Here is a 25,159-nt window from a genome sequence, read left to right as displayed (position 1 = left end):
GGCCCGCGCCGTCCGTTAAAAGCCTTTGGCGCTGAGGGAATGCTGTCCCACAGGGATGGGAGGTGCTGGGTGCAGTGGTTGTGAAGGCAGCGTAGCTTTGCTGAGGCTTCTGCTACCATCCTCGTACGCTCAGAGGTCACTCTACCTTAGTCTGTGTTCTCTGTACCCAGCCTGGGAGTGTAAGGGCTGCCCTAAGGATAGGGAGCCCTTCTTTTTGCCCTGCCTTTTGTGATGGTTTAAGCTGGCTGTGAGCTTATTGTACTAAGGACACGATGGATTTTTTTTTGTGGTATAAAGGGGCAGGAGCTATCCCTTTCTTCAAGGGCTCTGATCTCACTTGTTTTGATGGTGGCCATCTGTCCCTGTGTGTGCTTTCCTGAGGCCCTGCCTGTGCAGGTGTCCCAGCCCTGCCCCCAGCCTTCAGCCTCTATCAGCCACTGAAATGTGGGATGGCAGGAGCCAGTGTGCCCTGCTCCCAAAACATCTGTCTTGGGCCTCCCAGGAACATCTCTGCTCTTGTGCAGGGTCTGTCTCTTTCTTTTTTGTCTGGCTACCTCTATGCCCAGTCACGTGAGCTAAAGGATTGTCATTTGTGATACAGCTAAAAACACATCTTTGTGGCACTGGTGCCACGGCAAACCATAGTGGGAATGCCCATGCTGGAGTTTTGAAGCTGCAGGCAGTGTAAGTGTGATACATTTGTTTCAGGATAGATGAGACCATTGTGTGACGACCTGGGGAGACTTGCTCCACTAAAAGTTATTATTGCATTTGGGACCCCAACCTGGTGGCCTTCCTGAGACCTGATTTTATGACAACAAAGGTAGCCTACTGGAATTCACCCAACAACATATTAGCAGATAAAGGGAAACTGGTTTTCTCTGTGTTTTTGTTGTGCTCTGTTTTGTAGCTGAGCCATGAAGTTGTGATAATTTCACCAGTTCCTCCGTCTGTGCAGAGAAACCATTTATCCCGTCTTGTGTTGGAAGTTAGTGCTGTTACAGGAGTGCTGCTCTATGTTGTCCTTCCATCTGTCACTTAAATAGAGGACTATTTTCCATTCATTCATGCCCTGCAGATCTAGCTGTGTTTATAAGCAATTTGTGACATTCCACGGGGTGTTGTAGGGAAAAGTAATGTTAATACCTGATGCCGTATATCAGAAAAGCGTGTAATGCTTCTAAACTGCTGAGGTCTCCATGTTAGTGTTGCAAACTTCAAGGAAAGAAAGGTGGGGGAAGCATGCAATAAAAGGAAATTGGAGCTGAAAGCAGCTCATTTTGAAGTGAAAAAGATAAAAGGAATTCCTCTGGGTAAGGAGGAGGGAGGGTTGGTGGAAAGTGCGTGTTGGAAAGTGATTCCCTTGTTAAACTCGGACGTGAGCTACTCTAGTTACAAACCCTTGGTATTTAGGAAAACATTAGGAGCCATCACTTCTTCGAGTGTATTCACTACTGAGTGAAGAAAGAGGATGAAGAAATATTAGAGAAAACAGTATTTAGAAAAGCAATTGTCTACTTGTTTTCTCTTCCCTGTTTTAAGATTTATTAGTTCAAAGAATCTGATGTAAAGCTGGGATAGAATTGAACACTTTCAAACATGGTTTGGTGTGTTAAACTTTTCAAAAATTTGATGTCATGCCAGAGATATTATAAAATTGTAACATTATTTTTCTGTTAAAAACTAGAGGTGTAACACTTGGTCTCATTCAGCCCTAGTGTTAATTTCAAAAAAAGGCCTTTATTTTGTCAAACTATTATTGCATTCCCTTCAATAATTCACTGTAGCAAAAAAATTACAATTTAGGCCCTAAATGGATTCAAGAAACACTCATGTGTTCATTTTGTTAAAGGTATATATCAGTGTGGAGCAAGTAGGAAAAGGGTGGGATGGAAAATACTGGTTTATATTGACTTGCTTAACCTGAAGAAAAGTCTACATTTGATTAAGCTTGCCAGCACACTTTTTTTCCCTCCGTAAGGAGTTGCTTCAATATGGTTGTGTCAGATAAGGTCGTACCTTGGCCATGATGCAGCAGATAAGTCTCAGCTACTCCTTAAGAGGATATAAAACTGTACAGTAGTTAGAGCATGTGGATCAGTTTATAGAACTCTTCTTAAATGTCTGTCCAAAAAGTTAAGGTTGATGATTTGCTTTGCTTGTTTATATCGGAAGAAACCCAAGCAAGCAAACAAACAAAAAAAAAGAAAATGGGGCTTTATATCATAAAACCTGTATTGAATTGAGGTGCTGTTTGCAAAAGTCCCAAAGAGATCCAGAGAGACAAGGTTGCAAGATCTATTTCCAGTGGGCAAGCACAAACTCTATTTACACCATGTGTGCACCTGTTGGAAAACATGTTTTCTTATTCAATAATAATTAATAAGGTGAATGAGAATTGCCAGTACTTAACCAGAGGGCAAATGTTTTGTCTTTGTTCTGGCGGTGACACTGTAGTGATGAGGTCTCTGAGCAGGAGGGAAAGAGCCAAAAGAAGATGCTGAAAGGTTCATGGGGAATCTGCCTTGTAAGTGTATCTTGCTCCCTGCCATGATAGTATGGAATGAAGGGTGTTGTGTGCCATAGATGGAATATCAAAGCAGCATTGAGGCTGGACTAGCTGAGATGTGAAGTCCAATGGGACCGCAATGATTTTTATAACTAGTGACAAAAATACTTGCCCAGGTGCAGGAAGTAAGTGGTTGAGGCTGATGTATACAATACACTAGCAAGCCCATACTAAAAAAGCACTAGGAAATGCCTTCAAGGTTTTATGTCTATTTCTGTAGGCAGTGTAATATTTTCTTCAGCTGCCAGAATTATAAATTCAACCTATAATCAAGCTTCATTGATACTACAAGTAGCTACAAAGATTGTGAACATCGAATTACAGCTGTGCTTCCTCTTTCACAGCATGCATTATGAGTTCCAGTGATCTGGTTTTACTGACACTAATGCTGATGACAGCTGAATATTCAGATGAATTTCACTCCTTATTCTACTGCACTTGATTTTTCTGCAGTTGTTCTGGGTCTGGTGGATAATTGTGAATAAAAATAGCTGGTAAAATTGTACAAATGAAGGCACAGTGCTAGGCATATGGTGTCAAATTAATGTTCTTTAACCTTTTTCTAGAATCACTTATAGTTGAAAATACACTTCTGACTTTTTCTCTGGCACTGAGAACACTGCTGTATCACAACCTGATGTGAAATCTGGACAGTTTATGGGCGCTAAAGAAAAGTGATGCTAAGGAACCTGAAAAATACCAAGAAAGAACCACACTGTCAGCATGGCTAAGGCTTCTCAGTCTCATGGAGAATGATGAGAAAGGATTATTAGAAAAATTGCCCATTGTGCAATGGCATTTTTTTCTGTAATGTTTACTGTAAGACACAATAACATGTGGACATGTCAGCAGTTTGTCATCAAGAGCAGGATGAGCAGCAGGTTGAGGGAGGTGATTCTGCCCCTCTGCTTTGGTGAGACCCCACCTGCAGTGCTGTGTCCCCAACAGGAGAAGGAAGAAGTTCCTGTTGGAACAAGTCCAGAGAAGACTACGAAAATGCTCAGAGGGCTGCAGCACCTCTGCTGTGGAGACAGGATGAGAGAGCTGGAGTTACTCAGCCTGGAGAAAAGAAGATTCCAAGGAGACTTTGGAGTCCCTTCCAGTCCTTTAGGGACTTTAGAGTCTCAAAAGAGGCTACAAGGGTAGCTGGAGAGGGACTTTTTACAAGGGGAAATGGTTTGAAACTGAAAGAGGGGAGATTTAGACTAGATGTTAGGAGGAAATTCTTCAGTTTGGAGGTTAGCAAGACACTGGATGCTGTGGAAAGTTGTAGATGCCCTGTCCCTGGAAGGGCTCATGGCCAAAACTATTCTATGACTGGCACAATTGATTTATGGATTGTTTGGGGGGGTGTCCCAATTTTGATTCTTCTTCTCTGCCCTCCCTCTCATCCTCCCAGTCCCAATTTTTATGTGGAAGGGAAAGTTAAGGCACTCTTCAGTGAGAATACTTTTGTCATGTTCTCTAAAGCTTTGCAAGGCGGGTGATGAGAGCATCACTAAATATAAAGTAACAAAGTAAGAAGTATAAAGTATCATAAATACAAAATGAAACCCTCTTATGGCTACTATTAACAATAATCAAACTTATGACGGGAAAAAGAAGAGTTTCACTTCCTTCTGTCAACAATTCAGTCACTTTCAAACACTGTTGATTATTATGTATAGTTTGGCATCAGTGTAAGACAATGTTACAACAGAAAGTTTTCAAAAAAAAGCCCCAAGTGCCAATAGAATATTGCAGGCATTAGATTTTGATTTGAAATTAGACATACTATGATACTATGAGGGTGTCAGCATGATTTGCTTCTTGATCTGAGCTGGTTTATAATTTCTGAAATGAAACTTATAATTTGGGATTTTTGGTTTTGTGACCTTTTTTTGGGTCGTTTTGCTGGTTTTTTGTTTGGTTGGTTTTCGTGGTGGTGGGTTTGTTTGTTTGGGAAACACTTAAAGGACTCAAGTACCACACGATCAAAGCACCACATTTGAACTGGCCAAAGCCAATTGCAAATGGGGAACCTTTTAGGATTTAATGTAACTAGAATATGTTCTATTCTCAGGTTTTCTGTATATATATATAAAACTTAGGTTATATACATAACTTTGTTTTATTTTTGTATAGATGAATGTATATGTGGTATTCTGTGAACTCCTAGCTCTGTCTACATGCCAACTACAAGCCATTCTCTTGTATTCCTGCACAAAATCTTCTTGTGTTACTACCTCCATCTTGTTATCCCCAGAATTGTACTCTGATGCTACTTTTCCCAGAAGCACCCATTTTTCTGTGTAAGAGACAAGGAAAATGGTCAGAAAATGAAGAACAGCAGTTGTGGAATATGCCACAGATAATGTTTTTGTTGTTGTTTGTTCAGTTTGGGTTTTTTTAATCTCAAGAACAGGGAGGAACACCTTAAGATAAGGAAAAACAGAGTTTCCTATGGCAGCAGGAAGGTTTGTCTCTGGTGTGGTTTTAAATCCCATTTCAAAGGTCGTGTTTGTGTTTTAAATCAAATATGAGGCTGAATTTTATGCTCTGCCAGATAACAGTAACAGTGATGTAAGTCCTTCTTTTGAATTCTGCAGGTGAGGAGTAGCTACAATGTGGTGGTGTCCAGTGTTTTGCAGAGGAGAAGGAAAATTATGTTCCCAGTGACTATGTGAACACCAAAGGGCCCAACAGGGGCAGAAATTTGCTACTTATTGTCCATTGGATCTCTGTACTTCCAGACTCAACATTTCTTGAAGTGTGCCTCTCCTGAATTTACCGATACGGAGAAAGTAAGTGGGACAAATCTAATCAGGGGAAAATGTTAGCCTTTCCTGTCTCTATCACTTGCATTTCTCCTCCACCAGCCACACAAACTCCCAATGGCAGAGAAATGTGCTTTAAGTTTCAGTTATTGACATGAAAGTCTTTAGAAGTACAGACTCTGTGACTGATATTTCTTCCTATTTATGGTTATTAAATAGGTATCAATTCCCATGTGGTCACCCTTGGTTTACTGTGGTGTTGTTCCTGGAAATGCAGCCATACCCCAGAGACAAGTTTCTTTCTTGGGAGCAAAGGTCAGCCCGAGAAGAAGTTGAGGCTGTCCCTGCCTTAAGCCAGCCTAACATCTGGCTGCAGCATTTTGGCTCTGCTACACCCGCTCCTGCACTCCTAGCTGCCCTTTGTGCTCTCTCTGGCCCTTGTATAACCTTTCACTGACCTAGAACAGTTCTCTGTCAGAAAGGGTGGGGGTTTTGCTTTGGGTTTTGTTTTGCTGCTGGTTGGTTGGTTTGTTTTTAATGAGGTTAGTTCTGTGTTGGGTCAGTGGGCTGAAACAATTCGAATTCAGGTTGAATGAATGTTGGAGCTGTCTTGGCTCAAGTGGGACATCAGCAGGCAGAAGCTGAGTTGTCCTTAAGATTTAGAGAACTGCTTGTTGTGACAAAGGATCTGTAGAAAGAGCAGCTAAGGCAGATTTATCACTTAATGTTTAGAACAGAGGGTGAGCCACCTCACAGTGGACTTCTGAGGGAAAATGTGAGAAGATGTCACTTACTTTACACTTACTCTGTATTCTTAGCTCTGTCATGCTCAGACAGTAATCTTGTAAACAAAACATTCCTATTCTGCCCACAGCATTGGAAGGATGAAAAAAAAAGAATTATTTTTAAGAATTTTTAGTAAGGTTAATAAGATACAAACCGAGAAAGCTTTTGGAGCAATTCTGACTCTTATTCTCCTTGCTAGGAAGAAGAAAGGGCTCTCATTTTCAAACTTCTGAGGACAGATACAGGTGTATATAACTTTAAAGATGACAACATCCTTTGCTGAGTCTGACAGTTCTCTATGTGAAGCTGTTATAAGTTTGCCATTTACATTTTACCCAAAGCTTTAAAAAGTAAGAGCAACCACTATGAAAATGCAAGACCAGTGATAAAAGACACATTGTACAGCTGAACAATGCATAGCATTTGTGTGACAGCAAAAAACTGGTTTATCTGGTTCACCCCAGACAAGTACAAATAAACCCTTGAAATACCACAAAATCTATTGGAATATTGGATGGATATTCTGACCAGAAAAAAAAAAAAAAGAGTACTAGGACTAAAGGCAGCAAAATGAGAGCTGCAAAGCCTAGGCTGTAACTGGTGTGCAGCAGTGAGAACTCAAAGCCAGCCTGTTGGTTGATGTGAACACTCTTTTATGTAGGAAAAAAGCCCCACAGAAAAGCACTGAAAATCCTGCCCAGCTGCTCTCAGCTACGGGAGCAAAAGACATCCAAGTGTGCTGGAGTACTGGCCTGGTCCCAAGCCTGTGTGCATGGGCAGCACAGATAAAGCACAGACAGGCCCTAGACAGATAAATGACTGATTAACTAAAATGTGTGAGCCTCTGTCCTGGTGCTGCTGGCAGCTCTGCCAGCGAGATTGCAGCTGTGGAGCTCAGCTGCTGCTCACAATCCAGGGAAACTGCTTTTTGCTGGAAAAACTGCAGAAGGGCAAAACCTCCGTGCTGTATTGGAGCTCCTCCTCCAGGGATCCGACCCTGCTGAGGAGTCAGGTGAAAGAATGATTAAAAGAATCAGTGGGGAAGGCTCCCAGGGAGGAAGAGCAGTGCTGCAGTCCCCAGCTGACTCTGGTCATCCTGAACCCACACCAGCACACCACAGAATGCATCAGGTTCCTTGTGGGTGCTACTGGCAGGAAAGGGGGCACAGTTTTGAGGCGGCAAAAAGTATCTCTTTGTTGCACCTTGCATTTCTCTGGGCTGCAGAAAAACCCCTCTGATTTGCAGGGAGGTGATCTGAGGCACCCACCAATTTTGTTAGCAATTGCCTTGGGCTCAGACTGTGTTGCAGAGATGCTGCTCCAGAAACAGCACCCACTTACTCCCAAGGTGAAAAAGTATTTGCCTTCAAATTCTGATAGTACTGAATTATGGGCAGTTAGGCACTGTATTACAAAACTTTCATATTTCTGAAGCACAGATGAATGCAAAGCACTGAGGAATAAAGTGAGAGCACAGAAATGATCTCAGTGTCTCAGTGTTAATGGCATGCCTGTGGTGTTTTCCTGCTCTCTTCTAGAACAAGTTGCAGCTATAATTATTTCTGCTGTTTTCCTTCAAAATATTGATCCACAAATAGTTATAGCCCTCAAGAACTGAACCAGTTTTTAACATTAAACCAGAGTTCCAGTATCCTGCAGGCTATGAACATAAGCTGGGTTAAAGGACAATATGAAACTCGAAAGACTTTAATTGAAGACTCGATGGAACTAGAATCACAGAATGGTTTGGGTTGGAAGGAAGCTTTAGAGAGCACAGAATCACAGCATGGTTTGTATTGGTAAGGGCCTTTGAAGACCATCTCATCCTGCCATGGGCAGGGGCACCTTCCACTACATCAGGGTTCTCAGAGCCCCATCCAGTTTGGCCTTGAACACTTCCAGGGACAGGGCATCCACCCCTTCTCTGGGCAGCTTGCTCCAGTGCCTCACTAATTCTTGATGTCCAATCTAAATCTACCCTCCTTCAGTTTGAAACCATTATCCTGTGCCCTGGTACTACAGGCCGTGGTAGAAGGTGTCTCTCCATGTTTCTTATAAGCCTCCTTTAAGTATGGAAAGGCCACAATAAGGTCTTTCAGATTAATGAATACTGAGAATCAAACAACAGAAACATCTTTTTCAGCAGATGTCAGGACTGTGTGCATACAGGCAAAATCTGTGGAGATGCTTAGATGCTGACTGAAATGAGGAATCTTCTAGGGAATGGGTGTATAAGGCACCTGCAAAATCCCTGGAATGGAATTGCTGGGAGGATTTTGAATGGACCAGGCTGATTCTGAGACAGGGGACTGCCTTACCTCAGCAAACTGTTAGGTGAGCTTTGTAATTCCTTTATCCTATGGATCTTCTGCAAAAGATCCTGAACCACACCAAAGATCAGGCTAAATCAAATCAAAGTAATTGAAAAGACACTAAATGAACCAGGATTTGACATATTCTGAAGCACAGTTTGTGACTTGTGCACAGGGATTATCACACCCAGTGTGAAGTAGAAATAAAGTTTGTTTTCAAACCCTCTAGAGGATCAAAGGGAATAACTGAATTAAAGCAGGAAAGGAAAAGGAGGAGTTGCAAAAAAAAAAAAAAAAGGAGAAAATTTCTTGGAAAAAAATACACATTGGGAAAGAGTACAACTTAAATCCAAAGCAAGGGGAACTGACCTTAAAATGTTGTGACTACTCAGTCACTTATTTCCTGTTTATCTTTCTTTGCTTTGTTTTGCAACATGCTCTAGACATTCTGATATAAATGAAGAGTATGGTTTTTTGGTCAAATAACTTCCTCCACAGCAGATGTTTCTACCAAAATAAGTATTCACAAAATCCTTTTTGTTTCAACAAGGAAAGTATTTTTCTAACTACTGTAGAAACAAAACAAAGATATCTTGTTTTTCCAAATGATGCACTTGCACAAAATGCCTGCATCACTCAGAGATGGTTTTATACTTATTAACTGAGTTGCAGCACTTTAAAAAAATTTTTTTTGTTGTTTTGAAATTAAATATTACAGATTCTGGAGTTGAAAAGTTTTGTCAGCATCTCTTTCCCACTTGTGTGTTTTAAAGACTAATTTTGTGCTGCAGGTTTTCCCTCAGAAGTGGCACATGACCTCTGCCTCTCCTGTCCTGCCTGTGCTCCTTCTGTCCTACATGACCAAGATCCTGTCCTGCACCCCTGGGAGGGTAAGTGGGCAAGATGGTGCATGGCTTTTCCAGATCTCAATAAGAAAATCTCAAAAACAAGTGGCATAATAAAATAGATATTTTAATACAGTAAAATGAAAATAGGAATAACAATAGCCAGCTGATCCTGCATCCCTTCAGCTGCTGGGAATCTGGCTTGCAAATGACATGAGACAGACTCTTGATGAATCTTCCCATGGCCTTGCCCCTTTGTCAATACAGTCCAAAACCCGTGTATGGATTCAGAATGTACTGGAAAGTAGGAAAATATAAACACACTGCCTAGATAAGTAAACTTGGATTTTTCTCAGGGTACTGAGCAAAAGAAATTAAGCATGTTAAAAAAATAAAGCAAAATTATCACTAGCTGAGAGGATAGCAGGGAGAGTGACTTGAGCAGAGAACACTGAGCTCCTGTTGGAACTTTATGCACTGTGTGACATTGACCTTTTGTTGCCCAGTCACAGATAGGTTACAACCTCAGCCTATGGACAGTAGCTATATTTAAAAATGGCACATTGGCTTTGCACTGAGAACAGTTTCGCTGATAAGCTGAGGAAGTAGTGAGGCTTCGTGACTCATGGCCATCCTGACTTCATTATCTGCCTATTTGTAAACATTAATTAAGAGCTGTAATATCATACTTTGTTTACTCTGCATCTCATCTCAGGGTTTCATCCTGCTACCCTTAATTGTATTGTAATCCCTGTGTTCAGTGGGACTGTTTGCACAATGGGGGATTATTCATGGGAATAAATTATTAGCTGAAAAGCAATGTGCACAAGTCCCCTACACTCCACTCAGCTGTCCCCAACTCAAGAAGTGATTTTTTATTTGCTAAAGGCCTGATCCAGCAGCTGTATCCATCAATGATTTAGTGATTTCTCCACTGAATGCCTCTTTAAAGGAGGGCAAGGTTTGGGAGCATCGTAGAGACTGGCATGAGGGAAAGGAAAGGAATCAGTCCTCATCCCAGCTCCACCAAACATACAGTGCTAATATAAGTGTGTATCCCTTCAAATTCAGAAGATTTGAGATCTTAACTCTATTTTCTGATGTTTGGCTGCTTTATATCTCAGTGTGCAAAGCTACTTTATGAATAGTAAACTACTATGAACTACTTTATGAGCAGTAAAAGACCTCTTTTACTGCCATTGCCAGAATTCAAAAGGCAAGAGGAAGTAATTGTCATTGCTTACATCAGACATTGCCTTTCAGCTACTGTGTTAAGAGAACAAATTCTAAGATAATCACTGTTTTATAACTGTACTTTTCCTTCAAAATGGGTAATCATTGTGTCTTCTTTATCTCATGGTGTGATTGCACCTTGTGCAAACTGCAGATAAACTGTAGATAGATACAGATTAAATCTGGAAGACAAAATCTTAAAATTGGAAGACAGGTGAGTTCATGAGAGCTGAGAGTTTGGAAGGAGCGTCATTTGTCTTTAATCATACTCGGATTGCAAAGAATAGACATGACTCTATTATTTTCCCAGACAAAATACTGCACCATATTTGGCACCTCTAACAACAGCAATATCTCAGATAGAGGTAGCAAAGGAACCACAGGGTGGTATGAAGGCTGGCTTGGGAAAACCTGCCAGCAATTTTCCCTGCAGAGGAGGAAGAAAGAATGTTGGCATTAGGAGTTCAGTTATCAGTGGGAAAGGTTTTGCAAAGACAAAAATATAGGATTTGCTCACAAGTTTGTGGCACTCAGAGGTGCTGCACATATCCCTTTGTATGGATACTGCTGGTGTAATGTGAAGAACTGAGAAAACAGTGCTTGGTTTTAGAACATTTCAGCACAAAATGCACAGCTTCAAACACCAGGAGTTTTCTGGTGCAACACAGGCAAGTTCCTTCAGTTGCAGGGAAACTATTTTGGTGGCCAGCTAGGGCAGAGCCTCTGTCCTTTTAATCCCTAGTTCAGCCTATCTGCTTGCCATGGTCCCTCTAATTTTACTACCTTGGCAATTATCTTGTTTGATCTCTTCAGCTCTTCCTCATACATCCAAAGCATGAAACTGCATTTTCATAGCATAAATTCACCAGCCAGGATACAAGTGAGATTTTATTGGCATTGGATTCTCCTTTAAAGAACTAGTGAGCGTCAACAATTTTTTGCCAGCTGAGTGGCATGGACCTATCCCAAAACAGGAATCAGATTCTTGCCTAAATATTGCTGCACAGAATTTGACAACTCCACACTGGCAAGGTGTGATGGGTGTTAGCTTGATGTGATAATACCCATGAGCGATAGGCATCTGGGGCACACCTGTGCAGGAACCTGCCAGCAAGCCTCATGAGAAGTCCTGCCTCGATCTCTGGAAGCTTCTCTGTGAATGCAAGGCCCAGCTCATTGCCAGCATGAAATCAAACCTTTCCAAGGTCCTTGTAAGGTGCTCAGGGAGCCGGTTTCCAACAAGAAAGCAAGAAGAAACAGCCTCTATTTTAAAGGAGATTATCTTCAACAAAGACTTGTCAAGCGGAAGCACAGTGAAGGCTGAAGCCAAGGCACGTGTTCCTGTGACCCAGTTACCTTCCAGAAACCCAGGCAGGACAGAAAGGACTCTGGCTTCCAGCTACAAGAGAGTTGCTGAGCATTAACACATAGTAACCTAATTAATTTATTCCCCCAGTGGATAATTACTAGCTTTTTCTTTTTCTTGCTGTGAAGTAGCAGCCAAATAATGGTGCTGATTTTAATTAACTAGCCAATGGGAGGCTGGATGGGCTGAGGAGAGATTTCATACAAAAGTTAATTAATGCTCTGACCTAGTTTAAAGTGTTGCTTAAGTGGAAATTGGGGGGAAGCTGACATCAACCAGTTATGGATCTTTTCACATCCATATTACCGGTCAAGTAATGAGTCTTCCCATGTGACCCCACAGCATTTCAATTGGCAACCTAGAAGAATTTACTGAAAACACCAGAAATAAGTAATTCCCAAGGCAAACATAATTTCTTCTCTATGAACACACTTGAGTTAGAAAAGGACAAGGTCCTTCTTTCTCAAACCAAGCCCCTGGTTTATTGCTGAGCTCAGCTCAGGCCATGTAATGGGTAATACGAGCTCTGCCGTTTTAACCAAACTGAAACTATGTCTGTGTTTCTGCCTTTTGTCTTCCCAAAGTCATTTTAATCATACATGTCTCAGATTGATAACTCTTGCTTTATTTCCCATTACTGAAAGTAAGACACTTCAGGATTTTATTTAATCTTTTTGTTTCTTTGGGAAGTAAAAGATGATTTCACTTGCTGATCATCTGTAAATTCTTCCTATAAAAGCAGATTTTTCCTCATTTCTGAAAACCAGGGTCCTCTGCAATTCTTGTCATGGGCCCACAGCAATTTATAACCACCAAATCACTTTTGCAAACTGATGCAAAAAAAATGCATGACATTGATTATTGCTTTATTATTCTTCATGGGTTGTGCTTTGCTTTGCATTGTCCTGTGTTGGAAAGTTATCATCAGAACAGGCAGCATAACCACATTGGGGAGGAAATGAGGTTTTAGTTCCCTCCAGTTTCATGAATAGGAATATGAAGCACAATTTTAATGAAATTTATTTACCAAGATCACAGTAGTGCAGTCAAACCATCCCATCCTTCGCCCATTCCTCAGCATTGTAACATCTTCCTCCCAGCTGGCAAAGTGCAGTTAGGATTATTGCAGTTAGAAGGTCACAGAAGATACCATTTTAAAATTAGTGAATCAGGTGAACTCCAGTCTTGTAAGAATCTCTTCCTTTCCATAAACAACTTTGTCAGGGTGGTTGGAAGTCAGGTCCTGCCCCCAGATGTTGTGAAACGTTGACTCACAAAACAAGCAGCTCTGTTTAAGTCACTGCAAATCAATTAATCACTGAAGCAAACTCTTATCTGGCAGCTGAGCACCACATTCTTGTTTAGGTATCCTTTTCTAGGTCACTTCACTAAAACCCCATGAAATTTATCCTCCGTAAATCACAACATAATGTTTTGTTGGAAGCCTGAGACAACTGCTTTCTGGGAGGCAGGAATTACACACTCTTGGGATCTGACTTCTCCATAAAATGCAGCCCAGTCCTGCATGGGGAATATGTTTAAACCTTTCTGAATCCTATTAAAACCTCTTCTTGTTGAGGACACACCAAATACCTATTTTCTCCTTTTTCTGCAGGAGTATGTAAATGAGGCATTCAAGGAACATCAGGGCTGGAAAAGATTAATGAGCTGTGGCCCTGTCTCCAACACCTGATTGGGGCTGGGGAGGCAGTTTGTATGTACAAGAGAAGGGAGAGCCAGCCACAGCCGTCATGAGGAATTGATCAGTGTTTGTGTGTAGCTTTGGCCATGGCGGGAGGCTTTAGCTTCTTGCTGCTGTGGTTTTGTCCTAAGTAAGAAACCAATGGCTTTTAGAGAAGAGCCTAAAGGACTTAGGTGCTGGCTTGTAGGGAAGCTGGGCTGCCCACCTTCAGCAACCTACTTTGTTCTTATTTTAAATGCTGCTGCTGTTCCCTTTCTGCCTCTGTATTGAACATAGAATGTACTGGAATTGAGCTCTGTCACTAAAATTGGGGAGCACTGAGTGATGGTGATTATGCCTTTCCTGAACACTGGACTGTGATGCTTGCTTGGAGTTAGCTCCACAGCAGTCTCTTTTGGCATGTCCTTGCACAAGATTTCTATGAATATGGCTGAGCCTTGTCCTGAGAAGAAACATCCTTCATCGATGCTTCTTTTCTTTTTTTAAAGGTTTTGTATTTTTTGTTTACGTGGTGGTGTTTGATGAACTCTGAGCTCAAGGCAATATCCCTCCCCTCCCTGAGGGATGCAGGGGAACTTAAGGAGCAGCTGCTTAGAGATTTCCTGGCAGAGAACCTTGCCCTTGGCACTCTGACTCAAGGCACATGATTGTGTAACACACCCACTGGCGTGGATGTTATGTGGTTTGTTTGCAAATACTGGCAAGCTGAGAGATGCCAAGTGCTCACAACCATCCAGCAGGATCCTATTGGTGACCTTCTTTGTGAAGAGTGTCACATCTTTAGTGCCAGCAACAAAGTACTGGCATGACCAGGAGCTACCAGTCTCTTGAAGGGCAGCTGAAAATATGACAGAGCCAAACTCTCCTTGGTGGTGGGAGATGGTGTAATAAGAGGCAAATATTGCAAATTGTGGCTTGGGATGCTGGGAAAAACTTCATCATGGGGAAGATGTGCAGCCCTGGGGCAGATCACCAGAGAGGTTGGGGGAACCTCCATCCTTGGAGGGGGTTCAAGTTTCTGCCAGACAGCAGACCTGGTTTAGCATTGGCAGTCATCCAGGAGGAAGGGATAGACAGAGACTTCCAAAGGTCAGTTCCAGCCAAATACTCATGGGATGACAATCTCCCTGTTGGCATTCACTGTGGGAAGACTTAGGGCAGAGCCTGTGGATTTGTAACTGTGGGTCTGACCATGCAGTGGGAGGAAGGAAAACCCAAATGGCAGCAGATGACCAGTTGGCTCCCAGCTCCCATGCTGTTCCACCAACAAGTGACCCCTCTGGCCTTTCTCCAGACACGGGGCAGCTGCAAGGACAGTTCTGTGGTGTGAAAACACTCCTTGCAGCAGGGGATCCACTAAAGATATGAGCAGACAGGCATTTGCCCACTTCTAATGTTGTCATGGGGGCAGGGGGAGGAAAGAGCTAAAGAGCATTGTGGCCAGTGAGCCTGACTTTCTGTGCTAGTTAAAAATCAATGTGAAAGCCCAAGTGTTGATTAAAACCCATATGTTCCCTGCCTATATATTACCTAGAGCATATGCACGTGTACTTGCTAAAGTTTGTGCTGACATGTGACATTAACTTCTATAGCTGCTCAAGGCTAATGGCTGCAGTAACTGAGAAGCTGTATTACCTCCAGAATTGGAATACCATCCCCAGAGACATGTAGCACAGTATTTAGAGGCTATTCTGGACATAATTCCATCCAAAAATATATTTAAATGCATTTTTAAAAATAGCTAATATGTCAGATTGCTAGTCTCTGGCATTCAGTGTGATGAATCAGTGGTCAGTTATTTCTCGGCAGGGAAGCACAAATGACTGTCTTGAGTCACATTGAAAGAAAACAGCATGTGCAACCTTAAAAGCTAAATGAGCAAGAGACCACGTAAACAATATCTCAATTATTTTTTTGGGGTGGTGGGGAGCAGGGGAGGTGGAGTAACTTAGTTTAAAACATGCTAGGCCTTTGAGGAAGAAATTGGAGCACTACAGAAGCTGCATGTGTTACAAGAGTCAGTTGTATTCTAGTCCTTGGTTTGGGCAGATTGAACGTTATCTGTAATTTTAAAGGCTTACAGAACACAAAAAATGTATTTTCAAGGGGAAAATTCAGATTAATCCTGCATCAGAGGAACTGGATGGGTAATTGTTATTAGCGCTAATGTAAAAATCCACTGCACTTGACATGATTCAGGGGCACCTAAATGTACCATTAGCACTACAAAGTCTCAAACTAATGAATTAGTATTCATGCTTATCCTGAATGAGGTAATGCTTTTCCTTCTCAGAGATGGCACCAGACAACAGAAACAAGGAGCAATATCTGAATGGTGAATTTCTGTCCCTCTGATTGTACCCCAGGTGAGAAGGACAAATTTGGGCTGCTAGGGGTATCAATTGACAGCCTGCAGTGCAAGGATGTTGCTGGCAGCAGCTTTTGGGCTGTGGAAGTCCATCCTTTGCTCACTTGTTGGCACAGGGCAGCTGCTGCCAGCCAGCAGGAGCAGCTTGCCCTTTTTTGGCCCTGTCTGTGCTGTTTCATCCTGGCCATTTTAGGGCAGAAGGGGCAGATTTGGCTGTGATCTGTTCCCTGCCCTACCTGTGACAGTTCAGTTTTGGACATCAGATCTAGTCTGGCATTTTTAGCTCAGTGTCTCATAGACTCTGGATGCTCTACTCAGGACAAGATTTCTAAAGGGAATATTCTCCCACCATCTCTCAGGGAGTTCCCAGCCGGGATATTCCAAGGATATTTTGCATTTTTGTGCTGCTTCACGCATGATTTGGTTGACTTTCAGTCCTCAGCGGTTCCTCAAGTTTGTGATTACAGTCTTGTTTAACACCCTTTGCTATGGAAACTGGTAGTAGTGCCAGGGAAATGCTAAGCAAATGCCAGTGCAGAGTTTAAGAGTGGGAGGGAAGCATCAACAGACATGATGTTTATGAGGGAAGGTGGAATTCTTTTCGTGTAAACCCAAAGGAGGAGGAAATGCAGGAAGGGAGGACGCATCTCTTGCCAGAACAATGGTCTCACAAGGATCACATAGCTGTTTTAATTTCTGCAGCATGGAACATGCTGTACTCAATAATGACAAGATTTCTTTCCAATCTATGGGAACATGCTATTATCTAGTAACTCCAGGTTCCCCTGATGGTGAGAGAGCAGCTGTTCTTTAGATTCAGTAACAGATCCCACTGAAACATAAAATATACCATTGCTCTAATTTCTGATTTAAAAGGTCAAATGGAGATGAAAATATTTGTTTGGTACTTCTAAGCTGCAGATGTGCACGGTTTGACTGACAGTTTTGCCACAACAGGTACAACTACTTGATGCAGCAGGGTGAGGGGCTGACTTGCTTTCTGAACAACCTGGTGACGCTGGAAAGGAAGTCACAGACTTCCATGTGGCCAAAGTAGGAACTGCTCAACCACTCCCAGCTTCAAGGCACCTGAGCTGCTGGTGTGTGTAACAAAACTCCAGCTGGAGAAAGAAACAAGTACTTCCCACCACGGGAGGGAGGGAGGCAGGAAGGCAGGAAGGAAGGAAGGAAGGTCCATGACCTCTAGTAAGAAGAAAAAATGGTAAGAAAGTAAGAATGGATATTGTGTAGAAATCATTTCAGTCCTTGCTTTTAGCATTAAAAATAAAATAAAAAAACACCTCTGTGCTGGTTCCTTACAAGCTTCAGCAGTGATTTGGAAGTCAAAGTGCACTTACTGGTTAGCTCCTCACTGGTCTTCAAAAATACACTACAAACCCCTTGGCTTGCTTGTCTGTACTGATGCTGCTGTTTGGAATGTACTCCTGGCTTGAATCTTTCAGAGTTGCAGCAAAAATTGTTATGGGCAGCATCTGCTCTGTGATGCTGAGCACTGAGTGACTTGGGTCAGAGGAATAGGACCAGCTGGAGCTTCTGGGGTATAATAAAGCCTTTACAGTTTTCTCTTTGGTGTAGCTGGGGAATAGGGTTTTTTTTACAGAGATTCATTATTGATGCCGTGATCATGCATCAGAAGCCCTCCTTGTGTACTGTTTTTCCTAGAGATGATTAGCAAAAAGCTGCTAAGCTTACCTTTGTCAGGTTGAATATGTATGACTTGTATAGAGAAGTTCATCTACTCTAATAGCCACTGAAAGGTGATACATTTTCCTCCAAAATGTCTGCATTCCAGAAACTCAATACCTCTTCTCAGTTCAGTCATCATGTGGCTTGGAAACATTTTACTTCGATCTTCTGGGTTGGGATCTGAAAGCCTTGCAGTGCAAAATGACTGGCAGTGTGGTTTGACTTCCACACAGGACTGTGGTGCAGAATAGGCAGGAGGCTGCTGACTTCACCCAAAAGGAGATTTGAGTGAATCTCAGCACTTGGGATTTCTCAACAAGCACAGTTGTCTCCATCAGGAGGAAAAATTGGTAGTAACAGCCTGAAAGGGTTTTGTGGGCTTGTAACAAGCCAATAGAGTATTACATGGACACACAGGGATTTCTTTTGCTCAGGTAGATGAGTTAGCAGATGTATCCTACTTCTCAGCTGTTTCTGATGCCTCTTAACACAAATATCCCCAAACCTCTATTTATTGTTGGAGAGGAATTGTGGCTTGACAGGTCCTGGACCTGCCATTCCTTGATTTTGAAGGCCTGATCAAAGCCAGCTCATGTTACTCAGGTTTCAAGCTGTGTTCACATGCTCTGATATTTTTTCCTCCATAACTGAGGTTAAAAAAAAAAAAAAAAGGTGGTAACAGGTTAACAAACATTGGGCCTGTTGCTGTCTTAGGATCAGGGAGTTGGTGACAGCTCACAGAAACCTTCAGCAAAACACAGGCCTGTGTTACAGAGCACTTGGGGTGCCCTCCTGGGGCAAACCAAAGGTGACAAACTTCTTCATTCCCCATCAGGTGATCCCTTACTAAAATCACAGTGGTATCCATACCTAGGCACACTAATCTTTCCTTTTTTTGTATCAAGGGGTACAGAAATTCCCCAGGCTAAGAAGCCTCCCACTACAATTATCCGTGCTTCCTCCAAATCTTTTCTGTGTGAGCTTGATCATATTGCAGAAGAGCTGCCCATGTAGAGGAAAGGCTGTGTGGAGCCAGGGAGCTGCTTACAAGATCTTGTAGGGCCATCCACCTGAGCTGGGGACAATGGGAAACTGGCAGTGATGACAGGAGGGAAAGTCATGCAAGTGGCTTGTGTGATGCTGAGAAGAGGTAGCTGGCACTGGGAGCTGGGGATGCTGATCCAGTAGGTCACTGCAGCTGGTAGATGTCCATCAGCAAACTCAGATTTTTTTCTGAGGGAACCAGGGTTCTCTCTGCTCCCCCCCTCCCCTGCTTTTTAGGGGGAAAAGTTGAAAGTTTGAAGTTACAATTGAAAATGCAAGAGGAATATCTGTCAGCATAAGATAGCCCTGAAATACATTGCCAAATTCTATGTATTGCACCCTGGTTGTAAAAGTGCTGAGAGGTCAGGACTTGCAGATTGCATCACCCTCGGAAAAGAGGCCTCCACCCTGAGAATGTGCTCTGTTCTCACTGTAATGGGAACCAGTGACTAAGTCACTGCAGCTTTGATTGTTATTTTCTTTTTTTTTTTTCTTCTAGCAACTTGGGGTTTTTTAATTAGAGGTCTCTGTTCCCATGCCTGCCAAGGTCAAGATCAAATTCTGTGATCCAGCCAGCAGACAAATAATGGTGTGATTTAACTGCAGATAAAACAGTGTTCAATACTGAGAAATGTGAGCATCAAAAACCTCTAAGTAGGCAGCAAGCAATCGCTTAAAAATAGCTAATCTAAAAATAAGAGATTAGGGAGGCAGCACTCCAGAAGAGCAGTTAAGGAGCTTACATTGGAGACTAAGAACAGCTCTCTATCTGCAAAGTGTCTTTGCCTTTAGGCAATAAATAAGCCTTAGGCCAGGGGCAGGGTCTCTTCTGTACCTGCTCACTTGCAGAGCTTAAGGCAGTCTTAGTCCGATGCTTTCATCCAAGGAATTCAGGGCTGTCTTCAGCTCACTCAGGAACACAGTGTATGAAATCGTGCTCCAGCAGGGCAGAGGTCTTGTGGGGTTCTCCTGCCTCAGTCCAAGCCCAAGGCTTCTGTTTACCTTCTCCTGAGCTGTGTGAGCACTGGAAATTGAAAAGCAGGCTGAGCTGCAGCACTGCCAGCCCTGGAAGCAGCATAGCTCTTCCTACTCCTATAGGCTGGACTCTCCATACTTGTGACAGGTCATGGATAAATGCAACTAGAAGGACACCAGCAACACCAGCCCAAAGTCAGCAATAAGGCTCCAATCTCTTTAAACAAAAAACATTGCTGGCTTAAACCTTCCAGTAGTAGTGGGGGCTTTTGGAGCTGTGAGGATTGAAGTGGGAGGCTAGAATGATAATTTGCTGTTCCTTCTGAGGTGCTCATGTAGATTCATTGCACAACAGCAAGTTCTCAGTGTTGGTGGCACTGGATCAGGGCAGCTCATGTGGATACTCAAAATCCAGCTGAAGGCTGACCAGGCTGAGGGGAAGATCAGTTTATGCATTAGAACTTCACTCTGCCAGGTTTAGCTTTGCTTCCCTCTTGATCTTCAGCCTGGCAGACAATTTCCATCGTGCTTCTACTCTGCTGACAGCTCAGAAAAGGAAAGCCCAAACCCCCCCCTCCTACTGCTGATAGCCCCAAGCAGTGAAAAGAAGCTTTTCCTTTTGTTCTGGTATAACTGCCAGGCCTTTCAGGGAAACCAGCAAGACTTTGTGAGCATTTCACAGGAAAAAGCCCTGCCCTGCCCAGGTGGATTTCTGGAGAATAGCTGGAGGCCAACATCTCTGAGCATATTCTTGCCACTTTCCATGAGCAGCATGTCTCTGCAGAGAGCTACAGCTCAACAGTGTCTCTCTCATGTAGAAGCACTGGCACAAGCCTGACTTTTGGAGGGATTTAGTCCTTTAGCTATGACTCACACAAAATGTGGAGATTAGAAGTAGACACACCTTGAAGAAACCTCACAGAGGGCCAGACTTCATCCAGAAATTATAGGAAAACGTGTAACTACTCCAAAAAACCCCAAAAGCCCCAATGTACCCCACCACAATATATGGGGCAGGGAGTAAGACTGTCATCTCAAATCAAGAAACACTGAATGGGACCAGAATGGAGCCTCCCTTTTAAGTTATAAAGATGCTCTCCTAGAATTGGTGGGCGAAATTAACACCAAAGCCATTGTCAAGTCTATGTCCTATGAGTGGGAGCTCAATTAAAGTAAAATTATATGCTCACAACTGCAAAAACTATTTAGAAGTTCCCTGAAACAATACAGTGGAGAGCTGCTGAGGGAGCAGATAATTCTGTGTGAGAGCAGAGGGTGATTTCCTTGGGCACTGTACAATCTCTGCCCTTCAGTTTCACTTATTCATCATAACCCCACCGGCAGAACACCAGCCCTTTAGATGAAAGACCTGACTCTTTACTTTTATCTGGCTTCTAGGAAAAACAGGGCCAATGTGGATGTATTTATCTCAGGTTGCTTTTGAACTCTTCGATCCACTCTCTAACAGATTGATAGGTAATGATCTCAGAGCTGGTGTGCTTGTGGAACAAAAGCCTGCTACTGGGCAGGGAAAGTAGCAGTGTAGAAAGCCAAGGGAGTGAGCTCAGCTCCCAAACACGGGAGGTCTTCCAGTGGAGAGAAGTGCATAATTACTGCAACTGACACTTCTTGTTGTATCTCCATGCTATATCAGGCGCTGGAAGATCCAGGCAAGAAGCCAGACTGTGACTGTTCCCCTGTGACTGTTTACTTCAAGTGAGGCTGGAAGCATCTTTTGGAAATTCCCCAAAGGCTTAACAGCATGAGAACATGACGTATCCTTGGTGAGTATTTATGTGTGTATAGACTGATGAAGGTCCAGCTGTAACAATTTCCATCCAGATCCTAGGAATACAAGAACAGGAAACTCAGGCTCATGCTCCCTGCCAGAATCAAAGGAGTCCCGTTGCTGGCTGGTGTGTATAGCGACTAAGAAGCTGAAGAGACTGTTGATCACCAGCTTCAAGAGTGCAAGGGGATAAACAGCAGAGGATAAACCAATGGTTAAAGGGCTATTCTGCCCCAAAGCGAGACTGAGACATGAGCTTAGGTACTCCAAATGTCTCTGCTTTACATGCATTGTTCATCAGGACTGCAAAGGGCAGCAGCCCAGGCAGAGTGATTGGGATGAACAAAACTCCTGGGCAGCAGGAATGCAAGGGTGGGGGTGTGGAGACTTAAATAGGAATGCAGTGAAAGAGGAGAAGTCTGCAGAAGGAAATACGATGCTAGTTAAGGCAGACCCAAGTTGTGTTTGGGTACTTTAAGTTACAGTGCGTTTCATGTCTACCCCTGAGTCCCACAACACTTTTGTTTTATTTTAGTGAATTGTGATGCAGAAGGGAGGAAATGAGGCCCCACAGAGCCCTACATCAGCATCCACGGTGCTAAAATCTTGTACATAACAAGAATAATAGTGTTAGGTCCTAAAAAGCTTTCATTCAAAGTGGGTTCAAGCAGCTGCAGATGCCAAGGAGGTAGCCCAAAAAAAGAGGGGAGGTAATATCAATCAGAGAAGGCATGCTTCTGCACCCATTTTAGCAGAGGCTCTGAAAGGAGAGAGATAGGATTTGGTACAGGATTGTAAGAAAAAAAATTCCTGTTCCTGCTTGTACTGAAATATCCCCAACATTCACATTGCCAAGCCTTTGCCACAGTAAACTACTTTTTGAAAAGAGAGCCAGTTTCTCCTGAAATCACAAAATTCCAAGACACAGTATTAATACATGAACTGGCTACCATGGTTAGTTTAGTTTAGAAATGACACCTTAAAAAGTCAGACACCAGAAAAAGCAGGTCACAGCCACAGCAAGGGATTCATAAAAAAAAAAAAAATTCAATTTAATGGCATGTGGTACAGCAGGAAATAACATTTGGTCTTAGAAACTTCTTGTACCTCAGGGTGTTGACTGCAGCAAGCAAAAGGCTTAAACCTCTTGTTACTGAAAGAGGAAGCAAAAAGCATTACTTGTCTTATGGCCAGGGAAGGCCAAGAGTGTTTTTGATTGCCTGGCTGACCCTCTTTTTGTAATGTAGATGACTGTTTGCTGCTCATAAACTTCACCTGTCTTGAAGAGAAGTACTGTTACCAGAATAGAGTTTATGGGGTTGGAGGAACTTGGGAGATGCCTGCTTGACTGTGGGTGAGAAAGACAGGTAGGTTAGCTTATAAATTAGAAAGACAGGTAAAATAGCTTATATATTAACCCTGGTGTTAACCAGGAAGCTGAATCAGCAATCAGTCCTCTGTGATAGCTCAGTCCAAACTCTGAAAGGCATTAGCCCTGCTGTTATCACTGCTTGGAGATAGTAATGACCAGGAGGGGTATTCCAGTTTAAGTGGAACTGACCCTTTAGAGGGAGGTCTGCTGGATTGAGTGATTGCCTTTGATGTGGCAGAACACGAAACACACAATGTCTTTTTATGTGGGCCTGAAAACTTAACTTTGGCAAATTTGGAGGGACTATAATACTCTTTAGAAGCTAACACAGCTGGACAAATCAAGGAGTTTTTGGGTAACCAACCTCTTTTTTTTTTCCCCCAGGTAAGCAAGTATATTCCCACAAGTATGCTAACCCTGGTCTGGCCTTGGTAGGAATCTGGATGGATAATACAGCTTTTAATGTGTTTTGCCTCTGCATCTGAGCTTCACTTTCAAAGCTGTACTGTGGTGTGCACAGAAAGGACACGGCTCTAGGTGAAGGAACGACGATCATGCAAAAAGTTATTTGAGAATGCCAGGTGTCTTATGCTGTATGGGATAGTGGGGTGGTGGAAAAGAGCTTTCCTTACAGCCTTTCTCTGCTTTTTGCTATTTGCAGTGTTGTCAGCAAACCTCGCTGGTCTGGAAGGAGTGGAGATGAGTTGCCAATTGCTGTTTCTCATCTCGTGGGCTTGAAGAGCTGTTTCTCACTCACACTGGCCTGAAGCCTATAACCATTCATTCCTGGGGTAACCACAAGAGGATTTTCCAGAGCAGAGGCCGCTAAAACACTGTCTGTAGTGCTTGAGGAAAGCTTCGGAATGGGAATCTAGGATGAAGCCTGATCCTCCATCTGCTTTAGTAACAATGTCTTGAGCTGAGAAGTAAAATGCATGCAATTCATAAATTTAAATATACTGATATTTTTTCTTGCTTTTAGTTCTGAGAACAAAGGACTGGTTCATGGTGAGGAGTGAACTCAAAACACTGATATATAGACTACAAACTTCGGTTTAATCATCTCTGTTAATCAACAGAACAACCTTTGTAAACTCAGCTGTGTAAAAATCAACCTTGTTCACGTCTCCCTAGCATCCCTTCAGCCCACTTCCTGGATTAGCTTCTATTCATTCAGCTGTTAGTCTGCTTTGAGGTATTAAAGTAACTCTGAGCTATTGTGTAAAGAAGGAAGTAGGCAGGCTCCCCTGCAGTGTGACAGTGGGAAAGGACTGAAAAGAGATGAACGTGCAAGTTCTGCTGTTTTTGAAGACAGACTTTTTTCTTCATGTTATGCGTTAAGTACTTAAGATGGTAAATTGGCAGATACACATTAGCTTCAATGACATGGAATTGTACATCTTGTACAATCTGGCCCTGAGACTGTCAGCACTGAAAAATCTCTTTGTGACAGAGCTGCAATAGTCAGAAAATGTATTTCCTTTTCCCTAGTTATGACTCTCAGCAGTCTGATCTTTGGTAAATGTCAAGTGTGGGTTTAATTCCGAGTTTCCTGGCTCTCACGTACCTTCCACTTTAACCAGCATCAGACATGACTGCTGGTATACTTTTATCGTGTGCTAAAAATAAGGCACTGATAAAAGGGACCGTAGTACACACTTAGAGACTTGCCCTAAATACTACAGGCAAACTTAATCATTTTGCTGATAACGCAGTTCATAAGGAATAAAAATGTAGTCTACAACGTGTAGACTACAGTGGTGGGGGTGCCAGCACTGCAGGACCTCCTCATTCTGGTGAGGGAGAGAAGGGAAATTAAGTTCAAAGATCTGGCTGTCCACCTATGGACAAATAGAAACTGGTAAGCTGTGTATGTTTGTTAGTAAGTACTATAGTTTCCTTGGCAGTTCTGTTGGCTGGAACTCCTTGCTTTTCCAGGAGCCAGTGATGTTCCCCACTGCCAGAGCTTTTCTAGTGGCAGAGACTTGGCATGATCCAGTGGGGTGGAATCACAGAGATGACTTTTCTGGATGCTGTAATATTGCATGTGCTCCCAGTGCGAAATAAAGCAGATCTGCTGTGTTTTGCATTCCACAGCTCAGCTCCAACTCCAATCCCTGCAAGGAAATGAAGGGCTGGGGTGCTGCCTTCCAGGTCACAGAACTCCCCCAGAGGGATGGGTAGTTCTTGGGGACAAATATGACTGGCAAGAGTTAGCCCTGTACTAGAGCCGAGTTTAGTTACAGCTCAGGGTGTAGCTAGGTTTGCATCTCTACTTGTGCAGTGACCCCAAATGCCCAGGCCTGGTTCAAGAGAGGCTGTAAGGGCGAGGCAG

General features: G+C 42.9%; 1 long non-coding RNA gene across 7 annotated transcripts; it reads left to right on the top strand.

Annotated features, from left to right (window-relative positions):
• Positions 1-59: 59 nt before the first annotated feature.
• Positions 60-24,938, top strand: LOC138107650 (uncharacterized). 7 transcript variants are annotated; one of them, XR_011149653.1, is made up of 7 exons: positions 60-135; positions 602-684; positions 5,158-5,352; positions 9,215-9,313; positions 21,318-21,447; positions 23,209-23,361; positions 23,486-24,938. It is a non-coding gene; the product is annotated as an uncharacterized lncRNA (long non-coding RNA). The 7 variants fall into 7 exon arrangements; XR_011149656.1 differs by lacking the exon at positions 60-135 and adding an exon at positions 16,895-17,159 and having other exon boundaries at positions 150-684; XR_011149652.1 differs by lacking the exon at positions 60-135 and having other exon boundaries at positions 150-684.
• The last annotated feature ends 221 nt before the right edge of the window (positions 24,939-25,159 follow it).

The sequence above is a fragment of the Aphelocoma coerulescens genome, chromosome 3 (assembly GCF_041296385.1).
Source record: "Aphelocoma coerulescens isolate FSJ_1873_10779 chromosome 3, UR_Acoe_1.0, whole genome shotgun sequence".
NCBI lineage: Eukaryota > Metazoa > Chordata > Aves > Passeriformes > Corvidae > Aphelocoma > Aphelocoma coerulescens.
This window is presented reverse-complemented; position numbering and strand designations above follow the sequence as displayed.